The sequence below is a fragment of the Serinus canaria genome, chromosome 20 (assembly GCF_022539315.1).
Source record: "Serinus canaria isolate serCan28SL12 chromosome 20, serCan2020, whole genome shotgun sequence".
In the NCBI taxonomy this organism is placed as follows: domain Eukaryota; kingdom Metazoa; phylum Chordata; class Aves; order Passeriformes; family Fringillidae; genus Serinus; species Serinus canaria.
Genome location: NC_066333.1, coordinates 430,569 through 452,075, shown reverse-complemented (window position 1 = coordinate 452,075; position 21,507 = coordinate 430,569). Strand labels below are relative to the sequence as shown.

The 21,507-nt window shown below is 42.3% G+C and overlaps 1 protein-coding gene across 3 annotated transcripts in view; it reads left to right on the top strand.

The window, feature by feature from the left end:
* The first annotated feature begins 1,565 nt into the window (after positions 1-1,565).
* Positions 1,566-21,507, top strand: part of NDRG3 (NDRG family member 3) — a 68,305-nt gene continuing 48,363 nt past the window's right edge. For all 3 annotated transcript variants that reach the window (XM_009098783.4, XM_018923831.3, XM_009098782.4), the window contains exon 1: positions 1,566-1,702. The gene's annotated coding sequence lies outside the window, so the exon portion shown is untranslated. The remainder of the gene's footprint in view (positions 1,703-21,507) is intronic.

The window sequence follows — 21,507 nt, the reverse complement described above, 5'->3', positions numbered from 1 at the left end:
GGCACCCTGTTTCAATGCCTGACTACCATTTTAGCGAAGAAATTTTCCCTGATATCCAATCTAGTCCTCGCTTGGAAGAAACTTGAGGCCATTTCCTTTTATCCTGTCACTTGTTGCTGGAGAAGAGAGCCTGGTTCCACCCTCCTGTCAGGGAGTTGCAGAGTCTCACTGGAGCCTCCTTTTCTCCAGGCTGACCCCCTCCAGCTCCCTCAGCCACTCCTCATGATCTTGAGCTGCAAACCCTTTTCCAGCTGTGTTGCCCTTCTCTGGATACACTCCAGCACCTAGCCCATGTTGACAACATCAAGGACTGTGGGGACCAGCCACACCAGAGAGCCTAAAAGCAGCTTCCTGGGTGGGAGAGCCAGCGCAGTGATTTACAGTCCTGTGGCAGGAAATTCCCCTCTTTCTACCTCTGTTCCAACTAGCTAATCTAGTTTACATAATCCCTAAAAATGGAAAAAGCAGTATTGATGTTTCTGCTTATAGTGCCTGCACGAGTCCACCTCTTCCTTCCTCTCTAGCTCCCGGTAGCCCAGGCAAGTTCAAAGGTATTACTAAGAGCTGGAATTATGCTTGGTATTGTGCAAGAAGGGGCAGACATTTCTTGGCATGGTACTATTTAATGGCTTTTAGATGAAAAATTGTCTATATGAAACAAAAGTTAAAAATATGTAATTAAAAAATTAGAATATGGTTGGTGGGGTGTAATACCAAGATTGTAGGAGTCTGCCCAAGGGACAAGCTACTTAAAAGCCAAGGTCCATTCCAAGCCAAGCTGAGAAGGTACAGCTGGGGACAGGCACCTTCTTGTAAGTGAGGCAGGGAGGAGGGCACTGGGCTGATCGGGAATGGGACTTCCCAAGGGCGTGGTGGGGATCCCAGGTGAGGCTGGACAGGGCCATCCAGGCTTCCGTGGGTACGCTCAGCTCCACCACGGGGCCATCTCAGCCGGCACGTTCAGGGGCTGGCTTGTACCCAGTGATCATTTAGTGCACGCTTCTTAAGAGGGATCTCAAAGAAAATCCCGATCCTCGTAGGGAGGCACAGTCAATACAGGTGGTGTAGTCTGCCTGAATTGCTGTTTACTCCATTTGTTCAAGGGCAAAGACCACAGGGTGGCACCAGAAACCGGGGCACAGACAAGGTTTGGGAAATACCACGATCTTAAAATGTTTAGGGTAAAGCCCTACGGAGGGTAAGGCGAGAGGCCCTGGGAATGCCACACTACTCTGGGAAGGGAGTGCTTCCTCTCGGAGACGTTCCTAGAAAGGGGGAAAGGCGGGAGGAGGTGGAGGATAGCAAGTGCCCTCCTCGGAGCGCTGTCATACTGGCAGCGGGCTTGCTATGGGACGGGTACGGCTGCGGCCCTTGAGCGGGGACGGAGGGACAGCCGTGCTCACAGGAGGCCACCCTATAAGCCACGACAGCACCGGCTTACTCCTAAGCCCCAACAGCACCGCTGCCTCTGCGGCGCCCTTACGGCCGGGGCGGGGCGGGACGGGGCCGGGGCCGGCGTGCGCGCCCAGCGAGGTGGCGCCGTCTGTCGGCGGGAGGGGGAGGCTGCGAGAGGCGCCGCCCGAGGGCGGTGGGGGGCGGCGCCATGTTGTTTGTAGTCCCGACCCCGCGCAGAGGCGGCTTCCGCGCAGGCGCAGAGGGCTCTGTGCCGCGGCGGGCGGAGTGCGGAGGTGCCGCGGTCCAGGTGAGTCCCAGGCCAGCGCCCCGCGGGATTGCCCCCCGCACCCGCGGAATCCCGCGGAACCGCTGCGGCTCCGGGACGCGCGGCTGCTCGTGGGCAGCAGGTGCCACGCGGCAACGGCGGGCGGGCCGGAGTAAATGGCAGCCGCGCCCGCGGGCGCTATGTGTCCCGCCGCGCCCCTGCGCCGGCGGGGGTGATTTCGCCGCGAGGGGGATCGGTGCCGCCGCCGAGACGCGCCGCTGAGGTGGGGCTGAGCGCAGCCCGGCTCCGTTCTGGGGCGCCGGCCGAGAGACCCGCTCCCCCCGCTGGAATGGGAAATGATCCTCGTCACACCGGGCTGCGCTGGGAGTGGGGGAAACGCCTCGGAAGTGCCCGAGGTTATTACGGAGGTGTTTTTTTCATGTAAATAACGGACGGGAGTGCGTCGGGCGTTCTGCTTTCTCTCATTTATAGCTTTTCTTTTTGCTATTCAGATGTCAGAATTCTCGTTTGTATTATTTAGTTCGGACAACGGAAACTGGGTGTTTATCTTTAATTCGGCCCAGCCTTGTAGGGATATGAATGGGAAGGGAATAGCTTTTGAAGATTTTCGTTGGCTTGTTACATCATGTCTCTTTTTTCTGTTTAATGAATATTTTGTTTTTAGTGTAAGTCACAAGGAGTAATTAAAAACGTTGTCTCGAAATCAGAGGCTTCTGCTACCTTAAGGAGCATCATTATCAAGGTCACTACAGAAGATGGGGTATTACAAAACGAGCGAGGCTGTGAGCCCTGTCCCGGCTGCCCGGCGGCTCGTGGCGCTGCCTCGGGGTGTTGCATTGCCGATTGGGAGCGTGGGGTCTGCACCGTTCTGTGGTGGCTCGCTAGGAGGTTGGAGCCGGTGTGCAACAGTGTCATGATAAAGCACAGTAACAGCATGAATTGCTGACTTGGTCACACGCGTGTTTGCTCCAGAGAACGGGAACCGTCTGGTAAGGATCCCGGGGGTTGTGTCTGGGAAATCCAGAAGAGTTTTTGTGTTTGAATAGCGAGGTGATGGGAAGATGGGGGTTACGAGTGGAGAAGAATGGAGTACAGGTACGTAAGGCTGGGTTGGACAGGGCTCAGCAGACTGGAGCAGACTGGTCTAGTGGAAGGTGTCCCTGCCCATGTCAGGTGGGTTGGTATTGGGTGAGCTTTAAGGTCCCTCCCAAGTCAGGCCATTCTATGAAGAATCCGGTTCTGCTGTGTGTGTCAGGCATGCCTGTGAGTCTCCCATGATCAGAGGACTTAAAGGCTCATTGCTTTAGCTTCTGCTTTGCCTTGTCTGTAGAAACAGCATTTGTCTTCCAAATGATGGATCCTGGCAAACCAGGTGTAACAGCAGCGCATCAGTCTGTGGGAAAAAGCAGAAAGGTGGTGTAGAGTGAGGGAGCTCAATTTAAAATTAACATGAAAGTTTTCTAGGACTATAATTTCCTTGGGCTAGGCGAGCAGAGCTTACCAGATGTCTTGCTTAGTGAGCTGGGGTGGAGTCCTGAAGAAGAAAAGTGATCAGTAGGATTCATCTGGATTATGGGCTGCTGGTCTGGGAATTGCTGAGGGGGCTTGAGATGGGCAATGACTGTTCCAATTTCAATTATTTGTTTGGGATTTTGAGCCTTATGTGGTGCACAAAGCGCCGTGTCTTAGGGCAGCAGCTTCATGTGCCTTATATTTGCCTTGTATCAAAATATTTGCAAAGGTAGAAGCTGGAAATATTACACAATGAAAATCAAACAATACTATACAATTAAAATTATACAACTGCTTGAAGCAGCATTATTGAACCTGTAACTATATTCCTAGCTACTCATTCTGCATCTGAGGTTAAAAATTAATTGAAATTAATAAATGGGTTTGATTTGGATTTTTCTGATCTCACCTTCAGAAACCCTCCAGTTCTCCCATTTGCAGCTCTTATTTCACATTGGTCATACACAGTCCTCAGTGTTCTCCATTGGAAACTGTAAGTGTAGTGGTACCTTTAGATTTCAGAAGTTTTATTACATACAACGTATTATGATTCCTTAAAGATATACTAGAAAATCTTTTTAGAGATACTTCTGTGACTTCTTTTTTAAACATTCCTCTGTTGTGTGCTCAAGGTAAGCATTACAGCAAAGTAGTAACATATAGGTATTTCAGTAAGAAGCATAAAAAAATATAATTGTAGTATAGTTTAAGGATGAAAATAAAAACAAAAAAGAAAGGAATTCAGCTTTAAATTTTGGAAGGATTGTTCTTCTATGTGTAAGAAGAGACTAGGGGTTTTAATTTTTAATTACTTCATTTTCATTCTCACAAACAGTATCTTGCTTTCTTCCTGGAAAATGGCGAAGCCAAACCCTCAGTTCTGTTTCCATAGGCAGTGCTAACACCATAACCCTCCCTGAGCAGAGCTTATTTTGTGCTCATTGTGTCAGCTGTGTCTTGGATGAAGGTAAATATGTCTGTGCTGCTCATGTTGGGCGCTGTGCGGTGCTGGGTCAGGCTATTTAAGTCTGTGAATATTATGGCCTGGTTTAACCTGTGATGATTCCAGGAGCAGAGGAGCAGTTTGGTAGCTTCCTTGTGTCATGGTGAAGACAGTGGTCCTGATAGGTGTCTCAGTACTCCTCAGTGGTTTCATGTTTATGTAAATGTGGTTTGGGAGGAATAATAAAATCCTGTATTGATTTTCTCTGGGGATTCTCAGTGTTCTGGCCAGTCCAGTCAATTATTAAGCAGAGCAGTTGTGATTTGGTCCTGCTGTGGAAAGGGCTGGGTGACTGTGCCTACTACTGTGCAAAGAATTGATGAGAGACTTAAATAACCTCACTTGGGTTTCAGTTCTGCTCTTGTAAATTCTGAATTATAAATGGAATTTGCTGGATTTTTAATGATCTTACTGATCACTCATCATTTTCTATCTGGTCATATCCCATTGTATTCTGTGACTGGTATAGCACCATTTATTATGGTAATCCAATGGGTGCTGTGGGAAGCATGGAAGGAGTAGCTCTGTGTTCATTCGGCTATTGTCCTTTCCAGACTTGGATGCATTTCTGTATTTACAATGGGCCTAGTTCCCCAAAGGGGTTTTCCTTATTTACTTTATATAAAACTAGGAGAGGTTATAAATGTAATGTTTAATTTTAGAGTAACCTTTACTATTTGGTCATGTATAAACCAGACTCTCTTTGTAGCTAGCAGATGGAATAAAGATGTGAAGCTGCACGGTTTTTTCCTCCACAAGAGCTGGGATTGTGGCTTTAACCTTTGTGTTTGAACAGGGAAGATAGGCAATCAGTTGTTTCCTTTTCATCTGTGCTTTGGTGATGTAGCTGTGTGTTACATCTTAAACTGATCAAAAGACCGGCTGCCATGCAAAAGGGGTGGTCACATACTCTTGCTCTCTCTTGTACCACCTTCAGCATTTACTGGAGGTTTTCCTGTCCAGTTCAGTTTGCTGCATAATCAGAGTACTAATCCAGCCCCCCTGTGTCCTCATCTCCCCAGAAGATCAGCTTTTGCCAGATAAGTAAGCTGAGTGAGTTTAAAAAAGGTCTGAGGAGTACCAGAGACATAATTGATTTTTGTCATGTAAGAACACTGTTCTTTTCTAACAGTGACCAAAAAGAGATGATCAAAAGATCAGGATGTGTAATATAAACCTTTGACTGATGGCCCTCCTGTCTCTTGTCATTTGTAGGACATCAAGAGGTAGATGTTGTTTGCTTTTATTTTGTTCATGATTAATGCATTTTTTTCTGTGAACTACCCCATGTCTCCCATCCACTTATATGTAAGGCCACATCCCAGGGGAGATTTTTCAGAGCACAGAATCACCTTGTAGGTGCTGACTATCTCTGTTTAGTTTTAAACTTGACAGCTGCTGGCTTCATTTCCTATCTCTTAGCTGTTGTATTGTTTGGACACAGTGAAGAACTGATCTCAATTTACCTTCTCCATTCAGTTGATGATTTTACAGATTTCTGTTGTATGTCACTGCAGCAATCTCTGTTTCCAGGCAGAAGAGCCCTAGCCTGATTGATTATTTCTCATTTGTATTTTCAAACCTTGTTTCCTTTTAAAAAATATTTTCCTTTCTGTTATGTTCTCGTGAAAGGAAGGAGCAGGTGCTTCATCCAGGATTTAAGATGTAGCCTTTCTATATTTTTATATGGTAGTTTTATTACTAATAATTTTCTAATGTTATTTTTTCGTGTGTTGAATGACTTTGAACTGATGCTTTAATCAATCTGTTGTGACTCCAGCAAGATTTTCTGAATGTTAATGGTCAGTTTGGAGCACGCCACTCTATATGTGAAATAAAGACAGTTTATCTTCAGACTGGAACTTTATTTGTGCTGAATTTAATCTGTTGTTTTATTTCTCCACTACTACTCTGAGGGTTTTTCTGCAGATCTTCAGCTGGCCCTTCTCTTTGTTCTCAGCATAGCTTGTATCCTCAGGAGACTTTCACTGCTCCTTGCCCCTCTTTTCGGACTTAATTAATGCAGTGTATGGTAGAGTGCTGCAAAAGGCTCCTTGCTGTCTCTCTCCCTGGGAAAACTGATCACTTATGCCCACCCTCTGTGGTCTGCTTTCAGCTGCGTGTTAGTCCAGGCAGGGCCTTTCCCACTCAGGGTTTACTGAAGTTGTCTGGATGTGTGGCAGTTCCGCCTGCTGGGAGCGCTCTGCCTGTGCTGTGCCCCTCTGGCACTCCTGCTGCCCCACAGCCTGCAAACAGCTTGGACTGAAAATGAGCCCAACAAATTACAAATTAGTGCTGACTTAGTAGTGTTGTACTGGCAAATACATATCATATGGCCCTCAGGAAAGCCAGGGAAGATTTTTCTCATTGTACAACACATTTGGGCTTTATCCATTGGCTGACCTAAAGAAAGGCACAGAGTTTGGTGAAAAACTTTACGTGGATTAGCTCAGCCACAGAATAAAACTATTCTTTCCTGACATGTTTTAAGTAGTTAATTGGAAGCATTCATTATTGGGGGAAAAAAATCAGTGAGAGATTTTATTATTACTTCTAGCATAGGTGGATGGAACACTCAGAAGGTATTCCTGCCAATTCATGTTTATTAAACAGTCTGAGGTCACTGATCAGTGAGTGACCTCTGTGCTCCATCCCCACACAGGTGAGCATGGTCACACTCCTGTGAGGTCACAGTGCCTGTGGGGGTCCAGAACTGCTTTGGAGTTGAGAGCAGAGCTGGGGGACCGCTGGGCTGCTGGTTGACAGTGGGGGCATTGCTTTAAGAGGAGGGATATTATTCAGCGTTTTAAACTGTGCAATGCCTATATCATGCAACCACTGTAGCTGCTGCTCTGGTGTTGTAAGAAACATAAGGAAGGAGTTGTTGCTTAGAAAATTGTCCGTCACGATGGGGTGAGTCCTTGGCTTGCCTGTGCTGTAGCCTGGGTTGTCTCCCTGACTATAATGTGACTTGGTAGGGTCAGGCACCACACTAATTCATGCTGCTGTGCTATAGAACTGAATTATTGTAACTGAAGAGTTGGGATAATCTAGGGCTTTCACCTGACATTTTTCAGTTACTAACCTGTCATTCTCAAGATTTCAGCTCAAATGTCTAAGTTGCAAAAGGGCTGGACTTTTCCAGCAGGTTGACTACAAAAGCACAGAGGGGTTTGTAGAAAAGAGCAAACGGAGTAGTTTGGGTCATCTCTGCTTAAGTGTGATTTTGTTTTTTTCCTGGTGCCCCACTGAAGAAAAAGGGAGCAGTGGTATGGGCTGTGTGCTGTAGAGATCCAGGTGTACCCCAGACCAGGAATGCTGCCATATGTGGGGAGGCCTTGACATAAGAGAGTAAAGGTTTAAAATATTTTTTTTGCCACACTGAGCAGAACCATTGTCCAGGTATTCAATACCTTTTGGACACTTAATTTCTGTATTTGTAACTGTTTTAAATAGACTTGGCGCTCATGGCTATCCTGGCCCTGGACTCATTTGTGGGGTTGACCGCATGAGGCAGGAGCCAGAGACAAATTCCCTGTAATTTCAATGGATCACAAAGTTTTTCTAAGCTTCTATTAAAATGCCCCAAACAACTCAAAGTATTTCCTGCTGCCAGCCAAGCTTCAGGAAGCACCTCCATGTGTGGGTGAGCTCTGTTGCTCTCCAAAAGCTCTTTCTCTGATCTCTTCAGCAGCAGTTCAAATCTTAGAAAATAGAAAACATGAGCATTTCTCCTGTTTCCAACATGCAAAAGAGTTATTGATGTGGAATTGCAAAGTGTGATGCTTGCAGTTGGAGAAGCTTTTGAAAAAAATTAAGGCTGGGTTGGGTTGATTTTTCTTGTCCTGGTGTTTGAATATGTGCTTGTCTGGATGTATTGCATGTGCTCAGAGGATCTGTGACCAGACTCTTTGGTCACAGTAATTGCTGACTGATTTCTTTGTGGCTGTGCTCTAAGGGAAGGAGCCATCTCAGGTCTGTGATGGTTACTCAGAGGTGTTACTTGCCTTAAAAGTAGTTGACTGTATTGCAGCATTCCCTGTCAGTCAGCCAGTGTTCCAGTTCTCACCCCAGACCTGCAAGGAAGTTAAAAACCTTTGCTGATCTGATTTCCTTGGGGACTATCCTGGTTCTTCTGAAATTCTGTGGTGGCATTCTGGGAAGCATAGAAGTGGACGTGCAGGGATAAAAAATGCTGTCATATTTGCTTCCCACTGCCCCTCAAATCTTACTTTCTGATATATCTGTATTTGTCTGGTAAATAGAAGACTTTTTATTTTTTTTTTTTTTTTGCTATTTAGTGTTTTAATTATTTGACTGAATGATCTTAGAGGTCTTTTCCAGTCTTAAGGACATGCCACCTTTCTGGTCCCTCTCTGGCCTGAGATAGTCATACCAAAGTAGTAACACAGACTTCTTGCGCCTTTCTTAACCAAATGTTTTTTACTGGTTTTGGGGTTTTTTTATTTGTTTGGTTTTGTCTTGATGTTGACTATGTCTTCATTAATTCTTTGTAAATGCATAGGAATGTTGGCAACAGTTTCCGAATTTTTGGTAGCCTGACAGTCCTGTATCCAGGTATTTGAGCAGTTCTTGAAATCTGGGAAACAACAGTGTCAACACCAAGGCTGCCTGGTCATGTGCACTTCAGAAGCTTCAAAAGAATAATGAACCCATCAAGCCCTTTGGATGGTGATTGAGCCTACACTGTGAGAAATGGCTTTTGATGTGACATTTGGTAGTAATCGCCTAAATGAAGTGTTTTCAAGGGGAATTCTATGCCACTGTAATGATATGTATGCTACACTCAGACGAGTTTAAAAATATCTTTAAAACTATTTGCAGAGCTTACCAGTTGGTTTCTCGGGAGGGGGGTCCTGTGCCTGTTCCATGTGAATGCATTCCTGGCAGTGGTTTTAGGTGTTACAAAATTATATTTCCTTACTGAACATTGTTTAAGAAGTCTGTCATTCTGCCTTTTTTTTTTAAATTTTATTTTATTTTTATTATTACTATTATTAACTCTGATATCCTGAAGGGAGCAGAATTTCTGCAGGGATTCCAGCATCAGCAGTGAAGAGCGGATGAAAATGTGCAGCACTGGGAGGCAGTGCAGAAGCAGCTTTTGGGAAGAGATTGTGAGCTGAGTGCTTGTGTCACTTGGGGCTGAGCTTCAGGAAATGTCCTCAAGAGCTGGTTTGATCCGGGGAAAAAAATTTCATCTTTTTTTTTTCCTTGTTTAAAAACATGTTTTGTTGAGGTTGCAATACAAGCCCAAGACAGCCTTCAAATGCCAGCTTTGGAAATTCTGCTGCATAGGATTTCTCAGACAGATGGAGGAGACATTCACTGAGCATTTTATCTTTTTTGTCTGTAGTAGAAGAGTAATGCAGGTTTTTCCTTGGGCCTTACAAAAGATGACTGCTTTTTCCCCTCTTGACTTCAACTGTTTTATTTTTCTTTAATAAAGACAGGAGTTTCTCAACAATAAAAGTAATAAAACAGCTAGAAAAGCCTGTGCTCCCTTTAAAAAAAGGAAGAAATAACAAATAGGATAAAGTCCCTTGTATGGCATAGTAAGCTTTGAAGAAATTCACAGTAAAATAGAAATGTGAATTTTAAACTGTGTATAAATGTAGGAGAAGTACAGTACTTCAGTACTGTATGTCAGTACTTCATTTTCATAAAATAAGAACTGTTTAGGCACATATTACTCAGCCATTTAGGGAGGTTTCCAGAATATTAATCTCTCTGCTTTCTCTCATTGGTAGATAGTAGTTCTTGAGGAAAAAAATTGAAATGGCTTTAAATACATTGCACCAGAAAGCTTAATTTGTTATCTGAGCATTAAATGTCTGAACTGAAAAATGTTGTAATGCAGATACCTTGCTTTCCAGTAGTTTTATCCACTGATGTGATATATTAATGTTTTCTCAGATCTCTAATCTTCAGCTGTTCTGGGCTATGGATTGATTATAAACATGGCACTTATGCTGCTATTTTTATCCTGTCTGCCGGTTAAAATGAACTGCTTATGCAGAAGCCATCATCAGTCACCTTGTTGGCCTAAAAATTACTTAAGCAAATACAGTCGTTGTATTGTCAAAGTATTCAGTAAGGAAAAGCCCTCAGAGTTTAAATAGTGATCTTTAAACATTTCATTTAGTGAAGTCTGAAGTATTTTTAGCCAATCCCCAGAATCAAATTTTCTTTTGTGTTTTTAAGGAAACACCAAGGTTTCTTCTGAGCAGCAGTGATTCCAGGGTCTGGGACCTCAGCTTTCAAGACTGGCACTTACCTTTCCATCCATCAAGGGACTTGTTCCATGCCCTTGGTCTCTGCTTCCCTGCAGAAATCTGTGTGGATCAGAGGTACAGGGAAAGGCAGGTTGTGGGGAGCAGAGGTGCCTGCCTCCTAGTGTCTTTTGGTGCCTCTGAACTTCTAGGTGTAGTTGCTGTAGGAGGGGGATTTCTTTCTCTTGTCTGGCCAAGCAGACAAGGCCTGCAGTGGTTTCTGAGGAGCTATGAGAAAGTTCTATCCTTATTTTAGTGGCATGCCTGTATCCTCCTATTTTTTAAAAGATGAACAATCACATCTTAACAATGATAACTACTGCCTCTTCCTCTTAGCACCTCTTAGCACACAGTCACCCCAACCTGGTAAGAAGCTTGGTTAAGCGGTGCTGTGCTGTCTCTCTCCTGCAGTGGCTAGATGAAGAGCCATGACATTTATTACTGCTGATTGCATAGCAGAAAGTAGAAAACAGCTTTCAGTCAGTGATGGTGAGGATTCTGTTTTTCTCCAAACTGTCTGCAGAGGGATTGCAGAAGGAGCCTTGGAGCTTTTACCTCTTTCTTGGTTTCTTCCCTGATTACGTCTTCATTTGGAGGAAAATCAAAACATTTAATCTCTGAGGTGAATATTTAACAGGAGTGTATCACGTGCCACTGTATTGAGCTGCTGTGGAAATTGTTGGTCCCTTCATTAAATGCAAAGTTATTTCACACTGACTCCAAAGATCCCAAGAGAAACAAGACTACTTAATCCCAATGTGTGGTTTGGTGAAGGAATTGTAGAAAAAAATATGTGTTCCTGTGCTAAACAGGAGGTTCAGGTAGATCGAGGAAACTGATCTCTGACTTCACTGTATTGAGTAATATTGACATAAGAAGCCTTGCCTGAAAGGTCCAGGAAGACCAATTGTACAGCCTAGAGAGAGATCATGATGAACTTACTCAACTAAAGCAGATAAAGCCATTGTTTTGAAAATAAATTAATGCCTGAGCCTGTGATGATTCCCTCTGTACCCTTTAATAAAAGCTCTAGGACAAGGAGAGGATGGATCCATATCCATCCTCTGCAGTGGATGGATATGGATACTTTTTCTATTTGCAGCTTCTAGTGTAGCTCATACACAAATGGAGCAAATGTACATAAAAGGGCTAATTAAAAAAAAAAAAAAGAGTTGTTGTCAACTTGAAGTCAAGAGAGAAGTATATGAGCATTAGATTTAAAATTATGTAGTAAAATATTTTTAATGAAATTCCCAACTCTGGGAGTGATGGGGGAAGCAGGGCGTTATGTCAAATGTTGCATAAACATTTATGAAGGTTTGGGGCAGCACACTTCCAAAGAGAAACTCTGATAGATCTCCCTGAGGAAGTCCTATAAAGCAGTAAAATCATATGAATAATCAACACTGGAGCCCATTATCAGCATAATCAGTGAACTCTTGAGTATAAGAGAACTAGAAAAGAGAGAGAGAGGTGATGAGAGTGCAGAGGCATGGAATTAGAAGAGAGAAGGAGACGTTAAATAGTTTAGAACTTTGCTTCTTGGAAGGAAGCCACTGGAAGGACAAAGGGAAGTAATAAAGCTTTATGAAAGGGTGACTGGTGTAGGAGGGGAGTGAAGAATAACTGGCATTTCTGAGACCATGAAGACTATTGGCACATCCAATAAAAATATAGCTATAAATCAGACAGATGGAAGATCTATTTTATACAGTGTTTTCACAGTATTAACCATTGCCAGAGAACAATGTAGAAGCCAAAAGAAACTGAAGACAAGTGGCATTTATTTGTATCATTAAGCATACATTATCATAGTTAGCTCTGAGGAAACATGAAAAAAAATCCTGTGGCACTAAGTGATAAAGCAGCATTTTAAATTCAGCAGTGAAGTAATGCAGCTGGACATCAGCCCCCACTGTATGTGTACAGTGATGAGCTCTGAATTGCTTTTCCAGTCAGAGGTAGAACTGGAGTTTATAATAGGCAGCTCTATCAAAATATTATCTCATTGTTAAGAAAAGCAAATTCAAGGTTAGATGCTTGTGGAAAACTAATAGTGATCAAACTAGGAAACGGTAGTGTGTATGCTTACAGTGCAGCTGTGTTGTGAGTGCTGCATGAGTTTTAGTCCCATCGCTCTCAAAGACCCAGTGAAACTGGGAGAGATTCTGAAAAGGCTGATGTGAATGATCAAAGGTGTGCAATGAATTCTTGTAAAGAATGATAAATAGATCAAAGCTCTTCAGTTTCAAAAAGATGTCTTTGAAGAGGATATGATGGAAGTACAGTCTTAGCAGCATGTCATGTATGTGAACCTATTATTCAGTCTCTTTTGATAAAAAAATTTAGACGACCAAATGGAAATAGTGGGTTGCAGGCTCAAAACAAAGTGAGATATTTCTGAAGTGGCAGCAGGACTTCCTCTTTTCTCTTTGGCATCAAGTCTTTAATCTGTTGGAACAATTCCCTGGATTTAAGCTGATTTGTTCTGCAGTTAACACTTCATCAGAATGCTGTTCATGGGGCTTTGTAAGCTTAGCTCTAGAGCTCTGTGCACAAGAGAAATCCTTTCTAACGGCGGTGTAGGTATATGCAGCCTGAAAGGCTAAAATCTGCCCTCTGATCAATTTTCATTGGGAAAATCAGTACAACTTCTCAACAAAATATTATAGTATAAATATCTAGTAAAGTCAAATACAGTTCCTGCAGCTCAGGACGTACAGCCTCACCTTGTGTCTGGTGTTTTCAGGTTGTGGTTGGAGTATTAAAATATCTGTGACAGCAAGACCTAATATACCCTCTTTGTCTGACCATTAACTGGGATGGTGGCACTTTCTTACGCTGTGGTCATAGTTCCAGCTCCCTCTACTACGGAAATAATACGACATTAAAATACCAACCAGTTGCAGTAGTGTTATTTTCACATTGCTCCACAGGAGTTAGAAAAGCAGGTGGTTTTGGATTAATGGAAACTGGATATGGCTTCAGTGTACAGGTACTATTTATTTGTGGTTTGTTACCTGTGCTTTGTTGTGTTTGCATATTTATTGGCAGAATTAATTTCTTGCAGTTTTAGGCTAATTCAACCCCTTGCTAAACATTTCTTTACTGTATTATAAAGACAGACTTCACTAACTTAAACTCATAAACTACTCAAGTGAACTGTGTTTTTGAGTTGTGTTTAATATATGCTCCTGACCGGCAGAAGTGCATCTAGTCACAGACGCATGTAATTATTTCCACTTCATTAAATAAAAGCTGTATAATCTGCAAATCCTTGAGATATTTGGGGTTTGAAAGAGTAGGGAGTGGAGTGGTGCAGTTTGTTGGTATTGTTGAGCTAACTCCTCATGGTCACTTGTGTTAGCATGTGGTCTCAAGAACCTTGTGTCTACTTGGGGACATCTTGCTCCTGAGCAGGGCATGGCTTTGCCCAAGACTGAATCTGACTCTTGAGGTGCTGAGGAAATGTTCAGTGGTAAGGTGGGTTACTATCATTTTACTTTTAAAGTGTTATTGTTATTATGATCCAGAGTAATTGAATTTCTAAGGTTTCACAGATAATTAAATGTTCTGTGCTCTGTGGGTGCTTTCAGACCTCTCCACTAGTCAGCTAAAGCTCGTTAGCTGAAATTGTTGTGGACGAGGCTCAAAAAAGTACCCACACTTTGGTTCCCTCATGGTGGCTTAAACAAATACGATACTCTTTACAGTTGGGTTTAGCACCTGATTGTACCACAACTCATCTGACTAATATGGTCTTTCTTACATCTTATGGTACGATTACCCTTCTTCAGAACATTTTAAATATTTTCTGAGGATTTTTTTAGATACCCCAACTATAACATTGCAATACTGGACATGGGGTATGTAATACAGCTGCCATCTTCCAAAAGGAGATGGCAATGAAACTTGGAAAGAGAGGAAAAAAAAGTAATGTTGGAGTGAATTAAATCAATACAGAAGTAACTAGGGCTTTCATTTTTTGTCTGAGATGCCTGCATCAGCTTCAATTCTGCTTAAAGTTTAATATGGGAGAAATATGCAAGTAATGTTACGGAAAGGAAATACTATACCAAGTAAAAGCATTTGAAAATTTCTCTCCAGGTGAGTGTTGGCAAGCCAGCCTGTCTCTAGAGAAGATTTTTCAGGCTTTTTTAGGGTTGAGGCTGGTCTTCTTATCCTTGCTGTTTGCCAAGGGCATTGGAAAGTTCCTTCTCTGGGCAGCATGTGTGGGCAGTGGGAGTTGTGACTGCTCAGAGCTGTTCAAATGGTCTGTCAGAGTTAGTTTTTGGTAAAATCTTCAGGGTGTCTTACTTTATATTGCATATTTTGGGGGATTTTTGTATTAGTGGGTGAAAGAATATTCTGTATATAATAGGTCAAGCTCTTGATATTTTTTGTGACTCAAGGAAGGGGTCTCAATATTTCATGGGTGATTTCATGGGTGAGGCTGTCTTGCTGTTTTTCTGCAGCACAAAGTGTGAGAATAAATAACTTTTGTGTTCACAAGGAACAGCAGTGTTTCAGTGCACTGAAAAGAAGAAGGGGAAGAAGCTTTTATGTCACCGACATGTTTTATGAAAAATCCTTTCTTTAGGATTTTTCCCCTCCTGAGAAACTGAGAGGCCTCAGTAAACAATTCTTATCTGTTGCTGTGGAATGCAACAGGGGGAATCTATGATTGGCCTCATCAGGCTGTTTCCAATTATGGGCCAATCACAGATCACCTGTCCGGCTGGTCTCGGTCTGAGAGAAGACCTTTGTTATTCATTCCTTTTCTATTCTTAGCTTAGCCTTCTAGTGAAATCCTTTCCTCTATTCTTTTAGTATAGTTTTAATATATTATCTATCATATAATAATAAATCAAGCCTTCTGAAACATGGAGTCAAATTTCTCGTCTCTTCCCTCATCCTGGAACCCCTGTGAACAAGACCACACTTCTACAGGACTCAGGAGAGACAGACACTGCCTGAAGTACAGATGGATGTACAAGCGAAGGGGAATTATTATCAGGTGCTCTTCTTCTGCTGTATCCTAGACATTTGCTCTTGAACTGAATCAGAGTAATGATGCACTACTCAGATCTTGCACAGTTCTTCACATGTTGTTTTTCTGGAAAGGGTTGAACATTTTTCAGAGTTGGCAATCAATTTAATATTAATCCTGTTATTTTGATAAATTAACATCTGCCCTGAAAAATTTACCAGGAAATTAATTTCTGCTCCAGCTATGCCTGTAATGTGAAGTATCTGAGCTGACTCCTTATTCATTATAAAACAGTCCTAGAAAGGGAATTTTAAATTCTTCTGATGTGTTCATTTTCATTTTTCTTTTTATTCTGGCCTGTGATATTTTCAGGTTAAAAATCTCATTCATTATACCACTTGCAGCAAAGGAAATTCCCGTTGGGTGAAAGGAAACCACTTTTACAGTGAGAATGGTATATAATGCTAGAATCTACATCCTTAGAGATTTTCAAATCTGTAAGGCCCTGAACAACTGGATCCAGCTTTCAAATTACTCTTGCTTGGAGAGTAATCGCTCCTTCAGAAATACCTTCCAGTCTCCATGGTTCTGCAATTGCATCCAAGTCCCATAAACATAAACCTTGTCATGTTCCTGTTGTGCTGTCCTTACCTGCAAAAGAGGCTGTGAGCAGGCTTCTGAGAAACTTCCTCTTAATTCTTAATTGATGAACTAGTTTTGGACTTGGGTGTAGTCAGCTGTTTCCTTCGCTGTTGCTTTGATGTGGTGCATCCTCACCTCATGCTGATTTCTACGGAATGAAATCAGGAATTGATCTGCTCTAACCAAGTCTTTCTAAACACGGAGGGGTTAAATATGAAACACTTGTGATAGTCCACCAGGGTTCAGGACTAGAGTATTAGAACTAAATAAATTGTGTTGAGATCTTCAGTTAGTTTTGAAAGAAGTAAAATCTTTGTGGTTTAACATCTTCAGGGGTCTGTTTACAATAACTGTGTGTCCTAGTTGGCAATTGCCCTTGGGATCATGGATTTCCATTGTAATATATGTGATGTGAAACTGTGTTAAGCTTGTGAATGTTTGCTATATCCCAAATGTACCAAACTGAATTGCACTTAATAGGAACCACCTTAACTAGCACTGTTACTTCTTAATGAAAACTAAACTCTGAGTTAATCTAACCCATGGACTTCTGTGTGGAGAAGTTTGGGTGAGAAAAAAAGAAGTTACTGCTTTTACCTGGTAGATACTGCAAGCAAAAGCTATACAGATTCAGCTTACCTTTCTAAAAACTGCTCTTTTTTAGTATAAGTTGTTTACCCAGTTCAGTTCACACAGTAGATAGCCTTGGTTTCTGATTTTGATCACTCAGATTTTAACAGGAATTGGTGTGGGGGTGAGTGAGGAAATGGGGGGGAAAGAAGGGTGGAGAAAAAGGGAAACAGAAGTTCTTTTAGCATTTTAGGAAGGCATGGGCTTGGATCTTAAAAGTATAAGAGGATATGCCTGCTGTACTTTTGCATATCTCAGGCAGTAATGGCCAAAGCTTTTGCAGAAAGAGCTTAACTCACAAGCAGCCAGAACCATCCACTGTAAGTCTGTAGAGAGCAATTTGGGTTTGGGTGAACATGGAACCTGGTGAGTAGGTCAGTTTCCTCCTTAGGCCTATCTGACAGAATTTGGGAAGGCATGTTTGGTACAGAGTGCCACCTGCCTTTGGCTTACAGCTGCTTGCACAAAAGCATTCCTAATTCTATGAAAAACATCACTTGCCTTCTAATGGTATTTTAGGTATTTGCTTTATATGCAGTTTTATAACTGACTTCAAACACAAGTCATTCTTATGAGTGATGTTTGGCTTAAGTAGCTGGTGTTTTCTGTCCTATGTCTCTATTATATTTTTGCATGTGTTTGCAAACTGCCCCTGTAATTTGCAAGGGAGGATGCTTACACTGGCTGAAGGAAAATGTGGTCCATTGCTGCATCACAGAATCACAGACTGCTTTAGGTTGGAAGGGACCTCAAATATCTAATTTCAACCCCTGTGCCATAGGCAGGGACACCTTCCACTAGACCAGGTTGCTCAGAGCCCCATCCAACCTGGCATTGAGCACTTCAAGGGGTGTTTCTACCCTCTGTGAAATAAGACATTATTACCTGGTTTATCAAAAGGCTTCTATCCATTTCAGAAACTTAAAACATGAATGTCCATGCTGATGTGTGCTCAGGTACTCATTTATAGCCCTAGTAACTTGTTCCACAGAGCACCATGAAGACTCTAGTGAATTTGTGAATATACTTCCCTACCCTTTTGTATGTGATCCTCAACTTAGACTGCAGGATTTGGAGGCAATTCCAGAGGTCACTACATGTCTGGTCCTCATTACATGAGTTGGTTCTAATGTTTATGTGACTGTCTGATAGGCTCTTTCAGCTCACTAAGCTAGCAGAAAGCTAGCCTGGCAAAAAGTCTGCATTACACCTGCTCATGTTGCAATCAAGCATGCCAGAACCCAAGGCAGGGTTTGGGTCTTGGCTGCAAGGGGATGGAGCAAAGGAGAGAGCTTAAGGGTCTGGGTTTTCTTTCAGAGGCTGTGCGGTGAAACTAATTCCTCTATATGTCCTGAAATAATACCCTACAATAAGGCAACTCAAATTAGCAAAATTAGAGTTCTGTCCTATGTTCTGTATACACTCTATCTGGATGGATTAGATTTATCATACCATGAAGCTAAGTGCAGGCCCCTGCATATCATCCAGCAGTGTCCCGAGCATGTGCATTGTCTGCTCCCTGACGCAGCTGAAGAGCTAATGCTGCCTAGACACGTGGTTTCTTACAATCCAACCTCAAATTGAAACACTTGACAGATTTAGGAAAAAAAGATGGCACACAAGGAGCCTTTTCATCAGTCAGTTCACTCATCCAAGTGAAAGGTAGCCTTAGAAAAAACACGAGGGAGAGAGTAAAGAGATCTGATTTGCCATGTTACAGCATAATCATCAGCCTGGTGCAAGGGAAGGAGAGGTAGGAAGTTCTATCTGGTGTAGGGAGGGAGGACAGGAGCATCCCTTTTGGCAGAAACTCACAATTGTTCTAAATGAGTAATGAAATTACCTCCTGAATTGGTCCTGAATTGTCTGTCCTGTATCCATTACTGTTTTTAACTGTGCTAAGTGAAGTTGCCTCTCCTGGCCAGCTGTCTCAGGAGGGACATGCAATTCAGTCTGACATAGGCAAGGATGTTTTCTGCTTGGAAGAAAAATCACAAGACTGGAAATTATGGAAGGGACAGCTGTGTGGCAGTCACAATGAGTCTGAAGTAATGGCACTGATACTTGAGAAGAGGTTGTCCTTCAATGACACAGGTTGGGCCAAAGAGGAAAGAGCTTGTTCTGAGAATCTCAAGGAGCAGTACTACATGCATAAGAGGATTATTTTATTAATGAAGAAGAAGGGAAAAAAAGCATGTAATAAAAATCTTATTTTAATAATTTGTTTTTTGTACAATGTGGTCTTAAAATTTGTATCCGTCCTGTGAATGCCCCTTTTGCAAGTAGCCTGCAGCTAGAGCAGATTAAGATAGTGAAACTGTATCCAAAGACTTATGTCTGTCTTCTATGTTTTTGATATTCTTATTAACCATCAGTATTTCATATTGAACAATATGTATTTGCTGTGATAAAACTTACGGACTCTCCCATGTCCACCATGGTAGATAACTTGAAATTGGAGCTCTTGAAGTGTTTGATCAGCTTTTGCCTGGAAGTATACTACTTTCTGATGACCAAAATTATTTTTTTCCAAGTTTGAAGAAGAAAAGCTGCAAGACCCTGGAAGTGATTCAGATGTATATAATACGTACAGCACAGTGAAAGGCTGTGAAGAAGCATTTGTGTCTTCTTAGCTGCCGAAGAGCAGAACTATTTGTTCTTCCTGAACTTGGCATGTGTCTGTAATGATTTTTAAGTTTGGTTTATCCAGACTGCACGTGTGTTTGTGTGTGTATGTATGTATGTGTGTGTATATATATATATAAAACACTGTTCGTGCCAAGAGATCACCTTCACCAGTGAATACGTTACTGCGTTGGGTTTAGGTTGTACAATTTATATATGTGAGTAAACATAAAGTTTAAATAAAAAGTTACTCTACAATTTTTTTCTTGTGCATTTAATTTCAATATTTTTCTTCTGTCCCAGTCTCACCCCACACAAATGAACTAAAAAATATCAATCAAAATTGCATTCAAAAATATGAAAACTGAAGTTCTAAATAATTCTTTGTTTAGCTATACAATAACGTAAATACTGGTTTCTCACAGACAGCAAGAAGGCTCAGTTTGGTGGAATGGTTATAATATGGAATGGTTTGTGTTGAAAGGGCCCTTTAAGTCCACCTTCCACTAGACCAAGTTGTTCCAAGCCCCATCTAACCTGGCCTTGAGTCACTGCAATTTAATGTTTAGTAACCGGTGAAAATGCGACTTTTTCAGTAAGATAAATAAAATGCAAAATCAGCATTAAATTTTAGTAAATTGAAATGTGGTATTTAATGATAAAAATAATTATTCAAATCTCATTTAAGCAGATTTCCAATCCACCTTGCTCTGAATGCTTTACTTTGCTCAATGCAATATGTATTCACATTTGATTAATTTTTTTTCACTTAAAGTGTGAAAACACCGGTTAGTAGGAAGCATGGCTGAAATGAAGCAGGAACAAGCCTGAAAGTAAAACTGCAGAGGAAGCTGAAGGATCTGGTGGAAAGCAGTCAGATTTCATCATAAGCTGCTTAAAAGCATGTTCCTGCTGAAGACAGCATTTTCCCCACTTGCCATTGGTGTGTGTGTGCTGGGGAGCAATTGAGTTCAGCTACACATAGTGAGTGCTGAAGGGTGGGGACACAGGACAGGAAGGAGATGTCAGGAGGAGAAAGTGTTGTGGATGCCTTGATGGTGACAGTGCTGATTGTTTTGATTTGGATAATCATCTAGCCAAAACCCTCAAGAGCCCTCACCGGTGCCTGGGTGGGACCTCCTGAACTACATGCTGACGGAAGTAGTTAACCCAGTAGATGTGAAAGCATCTTGGAACAGATCCATTTGAACGTGTCCTTCAGCATGAAACTGGCAAGAAGAGCTCTGTGGTTTAGTCTGAACTGTGTGAGCTCTGACACTGGCTAACACTGGTGTTGCTTTAGTGTGATGCCACTGGGCAGGAAAGGACATAGAACATCATATGAGTAATGTAACTTGTCACAGCTACAGCTGGTCTGAAGCTGAGCAGATAAATTTGGCCATAACAGAAGCCCAATTTGGGTGGCCTAATTTGTTTTAGAGGTAAACAAGTCCCCGGGTAAGGCAATGATAGGTTGGATTGGAACTCGAGCTGGGGACCCATTCAGTCCTGAATGCAGACAAATCATTGGCCAGTGAGATCTTGACCAGTCAGGTGTTCAACTGCAGGAATTTTGAATCCCCTCTAAAAGGGCACGTCCATCAACAAATCTTGGCTGTTGTCTTGTGACCTTTGGTGTGCTCAGTCCTGTGCCTGTCTCTGAAACTGCAATCCTAACATGATAATGACTGGTCGAAGAGGTCTGTGTTTGGGGGGCAGAATTCTTGCCAAACTACGGTTGGTAAATTGGTTCCTCCTTTTCAGGAGGGTCAGTGTTTTCTACTGAAGCTTCTGTGTCATCCATTGGAGCACTAAGGGCTTCCAAATGATGCATTTCAGGAGGGGAAGATGAGCTTGGAATTAGCTTGTAAACCATTCGCTTGATTAGCCCAAAAACAATGCTAACAACTACAATAACAATAACTAAAATAAACAGTACTAAAAACACAGTTTCCAGAATAGATCCCAACCAGCCCGAGAGTCCTCAGCCCTTGAACAGTCCATTCAGCCAGTTGTCTGTTTCTCTCTTGATTTCCTTCACCATGGTTTTCATCTTGTCGATTGTGGCATGGACATTCTCTGCTTTCAATGACAAGTTGAGACAGCAGAGACCTTCAAATTCTTCACAGCG